Source organism: Homalodisca vitripennis, chromosome 7 (genome assembly GCF_021130785.1).
Source record: "Homalodisca vitripennis isolate AUS2020 chromosome 7, UT_GWSS_2.1, whole genome shotgun sequence".
Classification (NCBI taxonomy): Eukaryota; Metazoa; Arthropoda; class Insecta; order Hemiptera; family Cicadellidae; genus Homalodisca; species Homalodisca vitripennis.
Genome location: NC_060213.1, coordinates 129,702,963 through 129,717,735, shown reverse-complemented (window position 1 = coordinate 129,717,735; position 14,773 = coordinate 129,702,963). Strand labels below are relative to the sequence as shown.

Below are 14,773 nucleotides of genomic sequence, written 5' to 3'. Positions count from 1 at the left end.
TCTTTCATCGTAGTGCTGACCTAAATAATCTCATCTTCATTGACAGAGCTGCATTCTGGGATTCATTCTATCAATAAACAAGTTCTGTATAGTTCCGCGTTAATTAGATAAAATTATTGTCTGGCCATTCCATTGTTATTTTGACCGTTCTTTCTTAACTTGTTATTAATATCGATAAGATAATTTCTTCATTTTTCTTCGGCGATTTTAAGTATTCAAGACTCTTATTTTGTATAGCCTTCATGCTCGGTTTCAAGCAAAAACCCCTAGACTCAAGGGCTAAAGGCCCAAGGGCTTCAAAGGTTTTAATCTTATAACCCGAGAGCTAACTTGCAATGAACACACACTTTGGTATCTCTTCAAATCGATAAAGAAATTACTCCCTGAACAAATGCACAGTCAGTCGCAATAATTCTGGTGGAGGCTGAAATGGAAAGTTCACTTGTCCATTCATCACATTTAATCTTTGCTCTTTAATATCTACGAATTAAATATCTATTATTGTTGCTAAAGAGGATCAAATATATCGGTGGCATCTTCTCTTAGAGAATACAATACAGGAAACATTTAAATGCGTGAAAAATGAATGTGCTCTAGATGATCATATGTTAACTGACCTGGTCCGTGTACGGCACTCCCTTGTTCTGAAGGATGAGAGGGACGGTAGCGATGAGACCCAAGGGGATACCTTGTAGCAGGTAGAGCAACAGGAGTAGAGCGATGTTCCCTCGGTCCCCGTCCAGCGACGAGGGGATCTTCGGGAACAGAGGACACTCGCAGTTAGTCTACAACTTAAATCTAAATACTAGAAGTCAATAGTTTCCAGGGAGTTCCTCAGTTATGCAAGAGCTCAAGTTACATCAGTTTACGTCAGTCCTCCTCCGTAGACTAATGGTTATAGTCTCGGCTCTCTAACCGAGAGATCACGGGTTCAAATCCCGGGAAGGTCCAATCATATACTTTGTACTTTTAAAATAAAAATCAGTGCACTTCGAAGAAGCATAGCTGATGCTGAGGCTTAAATGAGATAAAAAAATATATAAGTTTACGTCAGAGAAAGAAATTAAATATTCAGTTATGCAAAATTCTCATTTAATCGATAACGTTCATCTTTCAAAACTACATTTAAATGTATGATTAACACACGAACATCTGGTAGTGGGATATTTTATTTCTTCCTTATACACGATGTAGAAAAAAGTTTCATTATGGCAAAATATCCAAGTTTCGTTTTCAACAAAAGTATTTCTTTTGTGACTTCCAAACATTTGGTCTTTTTTAACGTCCGTTTTACTTTTTTATTCGTTTAAACTCATTCAACTATGAGTTAAAACTCATGTTTAAAGATCACATTTATAAAAACAGTTCATTTAATAAATAAATTATCCTTCGTAACTAGCAAAAACTCCCAAAAATGTTTTGTATATCACGGAAAACCACATAACTTGTACGTAATTATAAATGTGTGTGTTAATCAATAACGTAAAGACTACTGGAACGATTGTACTGAAATTTTACATGGGCATTCTAATGGTCCCTGGTTAATATATGGGCTTATTCCTATTAAAAACCTTCCTTCGGGCTACGCCTCACTGGTTTCTAAAGTTGCATTACAGCAAACAAATAATGTCACTAATCGAAAGAGCCTGTTAAGTATAATCAACCGTTCTGTTTAAACATTATTTATGACAGCATAACCATATGTTTAATTAATTTAACCACCATTTACAACTTACACATTACGTAGCCATGGTGGGTATTGTTAATGTGAATCAACATGAATTTAGATCCAGTTCAATTGTACACCTGACGAGATAATGAGAATGTCAATTCACGTACATTACATTATATTTTATATTTTGTAATCAAGGTGTCTCTGATGTCGAAACTATGTAAATTATGTGTTTTGAGCTTCTTAGTCGTCGACTTTATTTCGATCTCATCAGAAGAACATGACTCCAGATTCTAGGAGTCAAGTTTGTAACAGCGTCAGATTCCAGATACACATTCAACATATTTTCAATAATTATGTTTAAATTTATAATATTGAAAGCATAGAGTAAGCTTGATAGTAACATCACTTCTTAACAGCTGTTTAGCCTAGATTAAGAAAATATCCAGATAAAAAATTAAAAAAGGTAGTACAAAGACACGTTTTATTGTACATTTTGGCACATTTTAAGTTGTAATGCTTGGTTATCAGTGTAATGTTGATATAAAAGGCAAAGTTAATATCTAACTTTTACTACATACTTAAAGTATATTATAAACCTCATCTTGGAAGCCGCGGGCAATTCATATGCATGTAAGTAATAAAGAATGTTGATATTATGCTGTAATTTTAATACAATACTTAATAATGTTTACGTTATTTGTACATAATATTAATCGTATAATAACCAAGACACAGCGAAGCGTAGCCGTGTCAGCTGTAGAAGTATAAACATATTTTTGTAGAAGAATGTTGGTTTATTACTGGAAATAATCTGTTCTATGATATAATAAAAATACTTTTGTAGATGAATGTTGGTTTATTATTGGAAATAATATGTTCTATGATATAATACTATACATAGGTGATCACAATATGATCGTAAGAAGGCAGTTTTTGATACAATTTTAGTAACAGGAATGAGCCTTGACTGTCTATATTTGCCTCTTTGTTGACAACGTCTTATCTATTGACAGCCATAACGTTTCAGATATCCAACGCCTTTTCAAAGTTGCCTTTAACAGAAGTTTAACAGAGACGAAGTTAAAAACCTTTAACACGATGTTCTCGAGATATATGTCCGTCACCTTCTAATTAATTTATAATATATGTTAATATTTCATGTATTATTGTTTTTAGTTTTCTATCTTACATAATGTGAATTTCTTCAATCATCCATGCTCAACAATAGGCCTACGTTTAAACAAAGAGCTCTATAAATATTGTAATATATTCACGAATTATCACGTATTGGGTAGTTATGATAACAAAGTGGTCGTAAAAGGACGCCATATCAACTTAACTTGACGTTAATCAACTAAACAAAAAAGTCCAGTTGATAGAAAAATAGGCTAAATATCCAGTAGTAGTGATTTAAACCACATAAAAATTTAGATAATAAAAAACAAATCTAGAAGATAATAACTATTCTTATTCAATACAATTATTGAATGTAAAAACGTCCACAGACCTTTTCTTTTTTCTCATTCTCCTTTTCCATTTCAGACCCTGCAGGCTGAATCTGCTGCTCCAGGGACCCCATTTATGCAATATTTCTGAAATTATAGTTTACACTATATAATATATAAGAACTGTTATTACAGTACATGCTTGTCGCGTGGTGCATATGTTACTTAATATATCCATAAAATATCTCGTATTATTATTATGTTATTTGGCACACAAATCAAAATTAAAAAACCAATCATGCGTCTACAAAGCTAATCGTCCAACTTAGGTTTATGTTTTAAACAAGACAAAGTATATAAACGGACCTTACACTTCATTATTTCAGATGTAGTAACACAATTTATGCAAACACACAGCTTTTAAGTGTCTGGACTGAATTTTAAGTTTTACGTAAAAATCAAAACAAACTTAAAATATTCCTTACGGCTCAGTTAGAAGAAAGGTAGATTTCACTTGTGACCGTCATCTATAAATGTCAAACTGAAGATGTATTATTAGTATAGATGTATTCACAACACTGATGGGACAAAAACTTAAATGTTGGCATATTAATATTGGTATCATTATTATTATGATAACCGCAACACCAATGTTTGAAACATTTAGAAACTCCATATTCTTGAAAAAATTGATATAAACAACACTTTGTTAAAACGCGGACTTGATTTAGTTAATGTCAATCAAAACTTATGTTTGTAAACATATTCACTTGTAAAGGTTCAGTTGGACACTTATACTGTATAGCTGTAAAATGGATATCATCTTGGAACCTTAAAAGATATTAAAAATAATTAAGAAAGTTTCTTGAAATTGTTTGATAATTTTAGGAAAAGTGTCAATTTTGATGTCATGAAATAGTTTGCCTAAATGCGAATTATCGCCATTTTGAGACGTTTTATTGGTTAAGTAAGACTGGCTAATGAACTCACCCAAGCTTCCTGTAACTAACTGCCTCTGTACCACGTTTAGTCTGAATCTATTAAGAACTACGGTAATTTTTGTGCACGCAATTATTTCCTTAATGTCGTAAATTAGTTAAAAATGTACGCCCACTATCTGGAAATCTTACGATGTATAAAAATACGTAAGAACAAAAATGTATTGTAAATTAACTGAGAATTCTATAAGAATTTTATTTGGCTATAATGCATAATATAACCATGACATGTAACCATTACTTTTCCAGACATTGAATATCCGCCATCTTAAAATCTATAAAAAATGTTGCAGAATAACAATGAGGTAGGTAGAATTTGTTACAGCATTTTGAAAGTCTATATTAATAATTATATCATTCTTTGAACTAGAAATATTCATCAAACATATTCACTGTATTAATAACATAAATTGATCGATCATCGATAACTTCTTTTGTACTGTAATACATTTCATATTTTTACATTAAACTTATTAAAATCTTAATACATATGTCCACCAAATAAGTATATATTAATTTATCTATAATCAGAACCATTCCTCCATTCCATTACTCAAAAAATTGTTACATTATAACGATTGAATCCGAAGGATTTCTTGAAAACCAAAAATATCAAATTTAGGATTGAATATATTTTGGTAAATATTTTTAATATCGAATAAGTAAGTCGATCCAGAAATTCCTTTTATGTTAAATACATTGCCAATATATCAAATTAAACATAATATTTTGAGCTTTGTGATTTCATTCATCAATGAAATTTTACTTATTTTAAAATCATTCATTGCAAGAGTAGATTCTAGTACAGATAAATTAAATAAAAGTGCCCTGAAACATGATATTATTATGCAAAACATAAAGATACAAATATCAGACGTATTTTAGATAAGCTTTTACAAGATCAAGCAATAGATAGATTTAGAATAGATGCTAGTTTAAGCGAAAGATTTACGGCAAGTTCTAACAGTTCCAGAAATTTTTAAAAGAATAAGATATGGAGGGGTATTGAAGAAAGTTTGAAATTTAAATTAAATGAATGGAGAAAATATATATGAACCTAAATTTCAGAAAAATTATAAAGATAAAATTAAATCTGCTTTTAAAAAGGAAATATCTGTTAGTGTTAAATCAGATAGATAAATTGTGTCAACATAGATAAATTAAAAATTATAAAGACCAGATATTTTTAACAAATAGCCAATACAACAAACTTGAAAAACGCCAGCAAAATAATAAAGGAATCAGAAACAAATGTTCACTCATGCTAGAAACGTTACCTGAAAAATTAGAAAATTTCAATGTGAAATTGTGAGTTTAGATTCCGTTTTGTAACTCGCTGGATTGATGTTACAAAAAAGATAACATTGGTTCATACTTTGGTTCATGTGAAAAATTTGAAGACAAACCACCAATAGAATTAACCAAATGTATAAGTGAAACTGAATTAATTACATTTACTGCATTTTCAAATTCAAGACTATAATATCTTCCAATTTGTGGAATTACATGTGTTTTTGTTTTAAATTAACTTGCAAAAAATTAAGATTTCAACGAAGTTTTAAACAAAATATTACTTAGTAAATATGGATCCACAACATCTTTTCGATATATTTGGCACACAAATCACAATTTAAAAATTACAAAATAGAGACTTAATATTTTGAGAAATTAAATTTTCATAAAATAGTACATTTGTATCGTGTGACACGAAGCTGTTGGCAGTGTTTTCTCGCCTCGTGAACGCTGAAGACTATTTCAATCTACACGAAATGGCCGGAAAATTGGTTGTTATTAACGACAACAGTCTATTAAATTATCGAGTTAATTTGCTTGAAACAACTTGAGGTTATATAACGTCAACGTGACAGGCATTTATCAAACAGTGGAACCAGATTTACCATCACATAATTCTCTCCCCACACATTTTTATTGAGTCTAGTTTCGCCCACACGTGATTTTATCAGCTGACAGGCTGCTTGATCTGGGCTTGGACAATTTCTGTTATACTAACGTCATATCTCGTCATGTCTCGTCCTGTCATATAATGTCTCGTCATGTCTCGTCCTGTAATATCATGCCACATCATGTCATATAACGTCTCGTCATGTCAAATCATGTTTCGTCATGTCTCGTCCTGTAATATCATGCCACATCATGTCATATAACGTCTCGTCATGTCAAATCATGTTTCGTCATGGCTCGTCCTGTAATATCATGTCACATCCTGTCATATAATGTCTCGTAATGTCAAATCATGTTTTTTCACGTGTCGTCCTGTAATATCACGTTTCGTCATGTCTCGTACTGTCATATCATGTCTTGGATGTATCATCATGTCAATCTAGCGTTCAAGTATAGACTAACTTTTTAGCAGAGTCTTACGTTTGTAACTTCGCTTGGTACACCTGATAGAAGTGACCAGCAATATTGGGGTATTGTGATTATCTATAAATAGCTTTTACGAATAAAACTTGCTGTTTCTACCTCGGTAACTTGGATGTGTCTAATGGTCTTATAGACTACTTACTTTGTAAAGGCCTATTTTCTATTGGTGATAGAGGTCACGGAAATATTTACTAACTAAGATTGTAAAACGTGTCAAAAAAGATAAATTTAGGAGATTCGCAGTTCAATATATCTTCAATAAAATTAAAGTACTGTATTTCAAGGGCAGTCTGAAAAGGAGTGAGTAGTTCCTTATCTGATACTGACCTATATACGTAAAGTTTTATATATATATATATATATATATATATATATATATATATATATATCTCACTGAGAAAACAAAGCAGGGTTTTCACTCACCGACTCCAAGTTGACATCGATCACAGCCTCATTGTCAGCTCGGTTCCAGAACAATAGCCTTGTGACTCCAGGAATCCAGGTTTGTGATTACACTACCATCGCACGTACCGAGTTGGTTCTGTGGAAGTTACAAAAATTCCATAAGAACGAATAATATTTTTTTCATTTTGTGTCAAGGTCACTTTTTAATATTTCTCCTCTCTGGGATAACATAGTTTGTGTTCTGAAATTGTTGGTGCTATTCATTCACATATTATGGAATTTTGAAGTGAAATATTATGTATTTTTAACGGATTCACTTACCGACTTCAAGTCCCCTCAATAGTGCTTGTAAAACGTAGTCAAATTATTTTGAAATATATCAAGAGGTTGGAATATCCTTCAGTGGCCATAACTTATTTTCAGGAGTGTTTATTGTGATATTTATTAAGGAAATATCACATGTTATATTTGTAATTGTAATTATAACATCTAATGAAGTAATTGTCATTCATTAGGAGATTGTGTGGAATGCCACGGTAACTGCTATGCTGGGATAAAATGTATGAAAATATTCATTCGAATACAAATGTTTTATAGTTGAATAGATGTAACTTCCGTATTGGAAACGTGTGGAGGGGCAGCGAGCAGTGGGGAGACTGATGCCGCGGTGTTGCCGCGTTGGTGCGGGCACTGCCGTGAGCGGTCACTTTCTTACCGAACACTGAGAAGAGAACATCAGACGGTGCGCGCCAGCGTACTTACCAACAAACAACGCGTCAGTGTGTGTGTTGTCTTTTGATTGTTTACACTAATAATCAGAAACGAAATTTCTCTAACTTAACACAAATATGTGCGATATTAATATGTTACCATTATACTATATAATAATCTACAACTACTAAATAATTCGAATATCGTGAAGGACAAATAATTTGGGTACTCTGAAAACCTAATATTGCATTCACAGCACGAATATATTTATTGCGGGGGCTGTCAAAATACTTCAAACACCCTCAGCATACATTCTGTTGACGTATATTTCCTGTGTTCCTTGGTCAGTTTGCACTCTATATTCGTCAGCAAAATCTTCAAGGTCACTAGTTTCACTGTCACTGTCATCTCTATTCACGTGAATTATCATTTCCTCTACTGCTGTTTCAATGAGACCTTCTTGTGCCCACGCTTCTAAAATAGATTTTTTGTGTGCTTTACGATATCCGTCCATTCTACGGTTATAATTTGTTGAAGCCCTTCTTTCGTTAACCTCCTAACTTCAGTCATGTTAAACGTTTTATTGTTCCGAGCAACGTGTCCCTTAACTTGTGCCCAAACCATCTCTATTGCATTGAAATGGCAATGGTAAGGTGGCAGTCTGACACTTTTATGTCCTTGGGCTTTAGCCATCTCATCTATAATATACTTGGGGACTGGTGGTTTATTCATTTCACATATTTCTAACAACTCGGCTTTTGTAAAATCTTCTGCAAATTGTATATTATGCTCGCGAAGCCACGCCAGAATTTCCGCTTTTTTGTTACGTTGCGTTGGGGCCTTATCTAAAATCTTGGAATGGTATGGGGCGTTGTCCATAACAATAACCAATGGAGCAGAGAGGTTAGGTAGAAGTGATTCTCTGAACCATTTTGAAGAAGTGTCATGGGTCATTTCTTCATGGTAGTCTGTGGTTTGCTTTGAAGCAAATAACAAGCAATAATTAGGAACAAACCCTCCAGATGTACCAGCGTGCAGTAAAATAAGCCTACCGCTTTTGCCAATATGCCTTTGCCGATGTGGCAACAGTGCCTGTTTGCTATGGCAACCCCGTCAGACGCTCCTCGCTCCTATTGGTCAGGTAGCCAACCAGGCAGTTCTCCCCCTCACTCCAACGTCAGAACGCCCCACCACGCCGATACGGAAGTTATATCTATTCGACTATAGTAACACTTGAATAAAACTTTATTCTGAACAAATCGGTGTAAATAAAGTATACAGAATGTTTGATTAAATAATGTTTTTATTCATAACAGTACAACACGCATTTAAATTTTACTGTCAATAAATTTCTCAATTACCCATTAAACAAATTAAATTTCTATTAAGAAATTGTAAATTTAAATTCTTTAACGAAACTTTATTACATAGAGTAGATTGATTTTAGCAGTGCACTCAGGTTCTGCTGACTTACTAAACGGCTTGATTTAATTTTATTACAATCACAGAATGTAGTTTTGGGGGAAATTTTTATTTCATAAGTTGGCACTACAATAAGCATATGTTTAACAATGATATAATTTGAATTGTAATAATTATAATTTTTGAGAGATAACAGTTGTTTCAGTCCATGTGCGTCTGTTCGTAGTAATTGAGTTTCAGTCCGTAATTTATTGAAAAAGTATTTTTTGTCCATAATAATTATTAAATTATTGGGTCTTTTGCGTTATGCGACCTAATTTCTTTAAATGTTTTCTACGAAAAAATGTTACGTTAGATTAGTTGAGGTTAGGTTAAGTTAGGTTAGGTTAGTTTAGGTTAGGTTAGGTTAGGTTAGGTTAGGTTAGGTTAGGTTAGGTTAGGTTAGGTTAGGTTAGGTTAAGTTAGGTTAGGTTAGGTACAACAAGACACTGCGATCGCATAGGTAGACCGGGACCTGCGCCAATACCAGATAAAACCGGATTTTGCTATAAGATAAGGAACAATGATTCCTGGTCGCCGCTCACTGATTACTGCTTACCTACTTTCTTGTGTATTGATGTAATGCAGGTCTAAAATGTGTTCATAGCATTAATGCATCAGAGAAACACTCTTATTAAACATAGAAAATATTTGAAGAAATGAGGTCGTATAACTCAAAAGACCCAATTATTAGAGTAGTAATAGTGAAGAATACTTCGATATGGTGCTTATTTATGGAGTATGTGAAGGCACTGAGTGCTACTACCGCTTTTCAAGAATACAACAACGTTACTCTTGCCGCAGAATTCCAAATGCTAGAACAATTAGTGTTAAATTTCTTACGTTACGGGAAGTATGACCGCTCTTGCCAACATGATTTTACTGTAGAGAAAAACATTTTTGATGCTGTTGAACATAGTCCAGGTATTAGTACAAGACGTATTTCTAAAATGTTCAGGGTTGCACAAAGAAAAGTATGAGAACACTGAATAATAACAAGCTCTATCCGTCCTCCTCCGTAGACTAGTGGTTATAGTCTCGGCTCTCTAACCGAGAGATCACGGGTTCGAATCCCGGGGAGATCCAAAAATGTAATAATAATAACAAAAACCAGGGCACTTCGTAGCCGACATAGCTGACGCTGAGACTTAAATGATAAAAAAAAACTCTATACTTACCATAAACTAATAAACAATCGTTTCTTATGATGTGGGGTTTATTGAAAGGGGTAAATTCAATCAAATTTACCCCTCAATGTACCTTACCAGAATTTCATGAAAACTTCGTCTTACGAGTACATGGTGAGCTGATATCCGGACGAAATCTCTCGCTAGTCTTTTCTCGTTAACGAAGCATTTCCAGATACTTGTTTATATGGACATCTTTTTTGGGTCTGCAATCACCTGTTAAAATGTTTGCCTTTTCTTCCGCAGCACCCTGTATATAGGGTGTTCAAAAAAAAGTGTGTCACAAACTTCTGTGGTTGATATTACTCATGATTCCAAACAAAAAAATGTCCTATATACATGTAACCGAATTTAAAAAGACATTATTAATGAAGTATCGTAATTTCTTATTTTATGTCATTTTGTATTATTTTTCTTTCATCCCCTTGCCCTGTTACTACTGAAAATTGTAAGTGAATGGAAGATTTTAAACTAATATTACACTCATCCTTGCCAATTGTATAACAATGATGTACAATTTACCTTGTGTCAATAAGTGTACACTGTGCAAAACTACACTGTTAAACTTTCAATTCATGCTTGCCAACTGAAAATTTAAAGGACCTCTTGAACAATGCGGTAAATAGTTTATACTTTTCCCTATGGTTTTAGTTATATTATAATTAAATCACGTGACCAATAAGTAACTAAGAGTCGACCACGATTATCCAATTCTCGTTAACGTAATCATGCACTAACAAGGCGCATGATTAGAGATAAGTAGAAAAGATAACGAGGCTTCGAAATACAGTGTCCACAAGGCTTGAATTTTAACAAAACTGAATGTTCCTTAATCAGAAAAATATACTGGTTTAATTCAAACCTGCATTATTATTCGTTTCTAACAGTTGGTACGATGATAATAAAATGTAGTACCAGAAGAAACCTCTCTACTTTAATGAGTTCTGTTATTTGCATATAAGTTAACCTCATGGTGATAAAATTTAGGAATGTTTACGACTGAATTAAATTACCAATAACTGGCATTATATTATTTTTACAGCAAAATATGTATAAAATACATAAATGTTTTAAATTAATGCAGCTTTAAAATTACTACAGATAAAAAAAGGGAAGAATCAATATTGAAATTGATATTGCTGCGTACTGTATTTTAACCGAATCGGCGAAATAGCTCATTTAATGTTACACTGGTAACTTAATGATCGTCAAGGTACTGAAAATAGAATGTAACACGTTGTTGGTCCTGTTACAAAGCCCATCACTAAGATAATCATTACAGTGATGCTAGATTCAGTCAGATAATTAATTGTTTGTGATCACAACAACTATATCTCTAATGTTACAACCAAATAACGTAATAATTGTTGTTTAAAATGAGTTAAACCTGAACTTTAATTGATTAAACGATGTAATGTTTGCACAAAATAAATTTTTATAAATTAGTTTTTAAATAATTGGATTCTGAGCATTTATGTAGCTGTCACTGTGAAAAAATGTCTAGGTACCACTTAGGAAGGGCAATAAATAATGTGAAATGCTCACAGGTTAAATATGATCTAAATATATATTTTGGAGAAGTCGTATTTGATTTATTTGGCAAGAGTTATGGAATATTGTCACCCAGAGGTTTAGTAGACAAAGGAAAGTTATTTTACCTTTTCTGACAAAAATCGATCATTTCTCACTACTGCAAATAATATTTTAGTGACAACCTGTGAGTAAAACACTGAAACACGCAAAATAAATATTCCTTTATATAAAGTATTTATGGGTACAGTGATCCTATTTAATTTTGTTTAACTCTATCTCATTAATTTTAATCAAACAATTTATAATGCAAAATTCAAAAATATTTTTAAGAATCGTGCTTATTTATACGTTTTTAACAACCATATTTAAAATTAAACTACCCAAATTTTTACGACCTTGACAACATTTGCTTTTAATTTTAATTGAAATGATGGTACAACAAGATGTTGTAAATAATGTTAATGTCCCTCGTTTACAATGCAGTAGCACCCCAACCGTATTTATGGAATTTTTCTTATATAACAAAAATTACATTTTGTAACATATATTTGTTCTAAAGATCAAAGACAAATTAAATCCTTAAAATAACATGATTTAATTAAAATAGGCTCCGACACATTTTGGTTTCTTTAAAATTTAAAAACAACAATCTCTGTTAGAAAGCATGACAGGCTAACATTGGAATTTAAAAATCATTTTGAATAAAGGAAGTAATAACCAAATTTAGTATATGTGTATATAGCAATTTGAATAGTTAAATTATCGGAGAACATTATGGCTATAGGATAAATAAAATATTTTAATATACATCAGGGAAATTATTTTATCTGTTAAAAACCTGCTAACATTATTGTGACGATGGGAGGTTTTAAATATTAGACGTGAAACCGATTCTGTAGATGATTATGCACCGAGGGTCCACATTAGTAAGATATTATTACTACTTTTTTCTGGAGACTGCAGCCGTTCTTTACTTCGGGACACTCCTCTAGCCAACTTTGATTAATTTACCTAATTAAACCTTTAAGCCTACCTAGGATCGTAATTTAATAATAGGCCTACACTAAAACTATACCCAAATGCTCCAACATGCTGCCAGAATTCCTGTGGCCCAGAAACCCTGTAATCTAACCCATTCAACACACCATAGATTATTTTTGACTAATATTCAATATTACTTTCCAAAGCAATTACTAACACTCACATAATACCCGTCCTGGCGCAGGAGTCGGATGCCGCAAAACGACCAGACTGGTCGGCTCCCTGCCTGTCCGTTTTGACAAAAATCCGTCCGACAACAAACGGACTGATAACAACCAGTCTTGATCCTCGGTCAAAGGTCAGTCGATTGCAGCTTTCGCAGAGGCGGTCATTCACCATGGTTGGGCACGAATCGTCATAGGACTAATTCTTGTATACGTAGAAATTAAGTTTCACGCAAATTTAAACTCTACAGATTAAATTTTGCTCTGCTAACTTATGATAGCCTATACTCACATTTCGTTTATTAGTTTAGGTTTCGTAGCAGTGTTAAATACGCGTTTATCACACGTCACCAAAATAATATATTGTTTGAGTTGGATAGTTAGGCTACATGTGTTAATAATTATGTCACATGCTAAAATTTCATACGAGTGTTCTCAGCTTGTTTACATATTTATTTATTCTGCTATTTAACCGTAGCCATCATACTTACCCATAAGGTTAATCCAAAACCAAATACCATAGATATAAATTCACCATCGTCGAACTTACAATATATATATATATATATATATATATATATATATATAAATGAATGTTTGTGTGTTTGTCCTTATACAGGGTGTCCAAAAAGTCCCGGGTCGGTTAAATATTTTTCCAAATATTTAAAATACAGCTACAAAACCTTACACAAAGTTACTGGACATAAAAATCTACTATATCACATATTCAGTGATCCGCTACTTCCTCAGGGGGGCCGCCCGCTAGGAGTCAGAAGAAAATCTTAAATGTAAGCATAGGTTGATATGCATATCAAATTAAAGTTCTTTATTAGTAGAGTACAGAGCCACAAACCCGACCTCAAACGGATAACCGAGTCAAAAATTACAGCCGTTCAAAGATGGCTAGAGTTTGGGGCAAAAAGTCCCGGGTCGGTTAAATATTTTTCCAAATATTTAAAATACAGCTACAAAACCTTACACAAAGTTACTGGACATAAAAATCTACTATATCACATATTCAGTGATCCGCTACTTCCTCAGGGGGGCGGCCCACTAGGAGTCCGAAGAAAATCTTAAATGTAAGCATAGGTTGATATGCATATCAAATAAAAGGTCTTTATTAGTAGAGTACAGAGCCCCAAACCCGACCTCAAACGGATAACCGAGTCAAAAATGACAGCCGTTCAAAGATGGCTAGAATTTGCAACTTAGTTTAGTATAAAAAATACACTGATGAGGTTTTTTATTTTAATTTTACTAACCCAAAACTGTTTACAATTGAATCAGTCATTTGAGAAACACCTCATGTCCATTTTTTACCAATAATGAGTTAGACTTGAAATTTGTAGCTGGAGGCAGCACTGTTCTTGCTAATATTATTCTAGCCTAGAACAGCTGTTAAATGTTTAATAATTAATTAATTGTTGTTGTAGAATAATAAGTTTCATTATTTCTGAGGGGTATTCCCGCAGGCAGTAACCATTCTTGCTATAGTTAGACGTTATTAGTGGCATTCTACTCGTTAGTAAAGACAGACCATAACAGTTTTTTACTCTTAATTTGTTTCAACTTAGTTTTATATTGTCTTTGTTATGGCACTTAGTGAACGTGAGAGAGTTACCATATTAATGATGCGTGGTTGGGGGGATTTAACACGGTCTCACAGTGAAGTTCAACACCTATTCAATGACTCATTTTCAAACCGAAACCCAATATCAAAATCAACAGTTAGAGAACAATAGACCGTTTTGTAACTCATGGAACTGTC

At 33.0% G+C, this 14,773-nt stretch overlaps 1 pseudogene; it reads right to left on the bottom strand.

Annotated features, from left to right (window-relative positions):
- LOC124366888 overlaps positions 1-13,090 on the bottom strand; it is a 28,935-nt pseudogene extending 15,845 nt beyond the window's left edge.
- Positions 13,091-14,773: the final 1,683 nt, after the last annotated feature.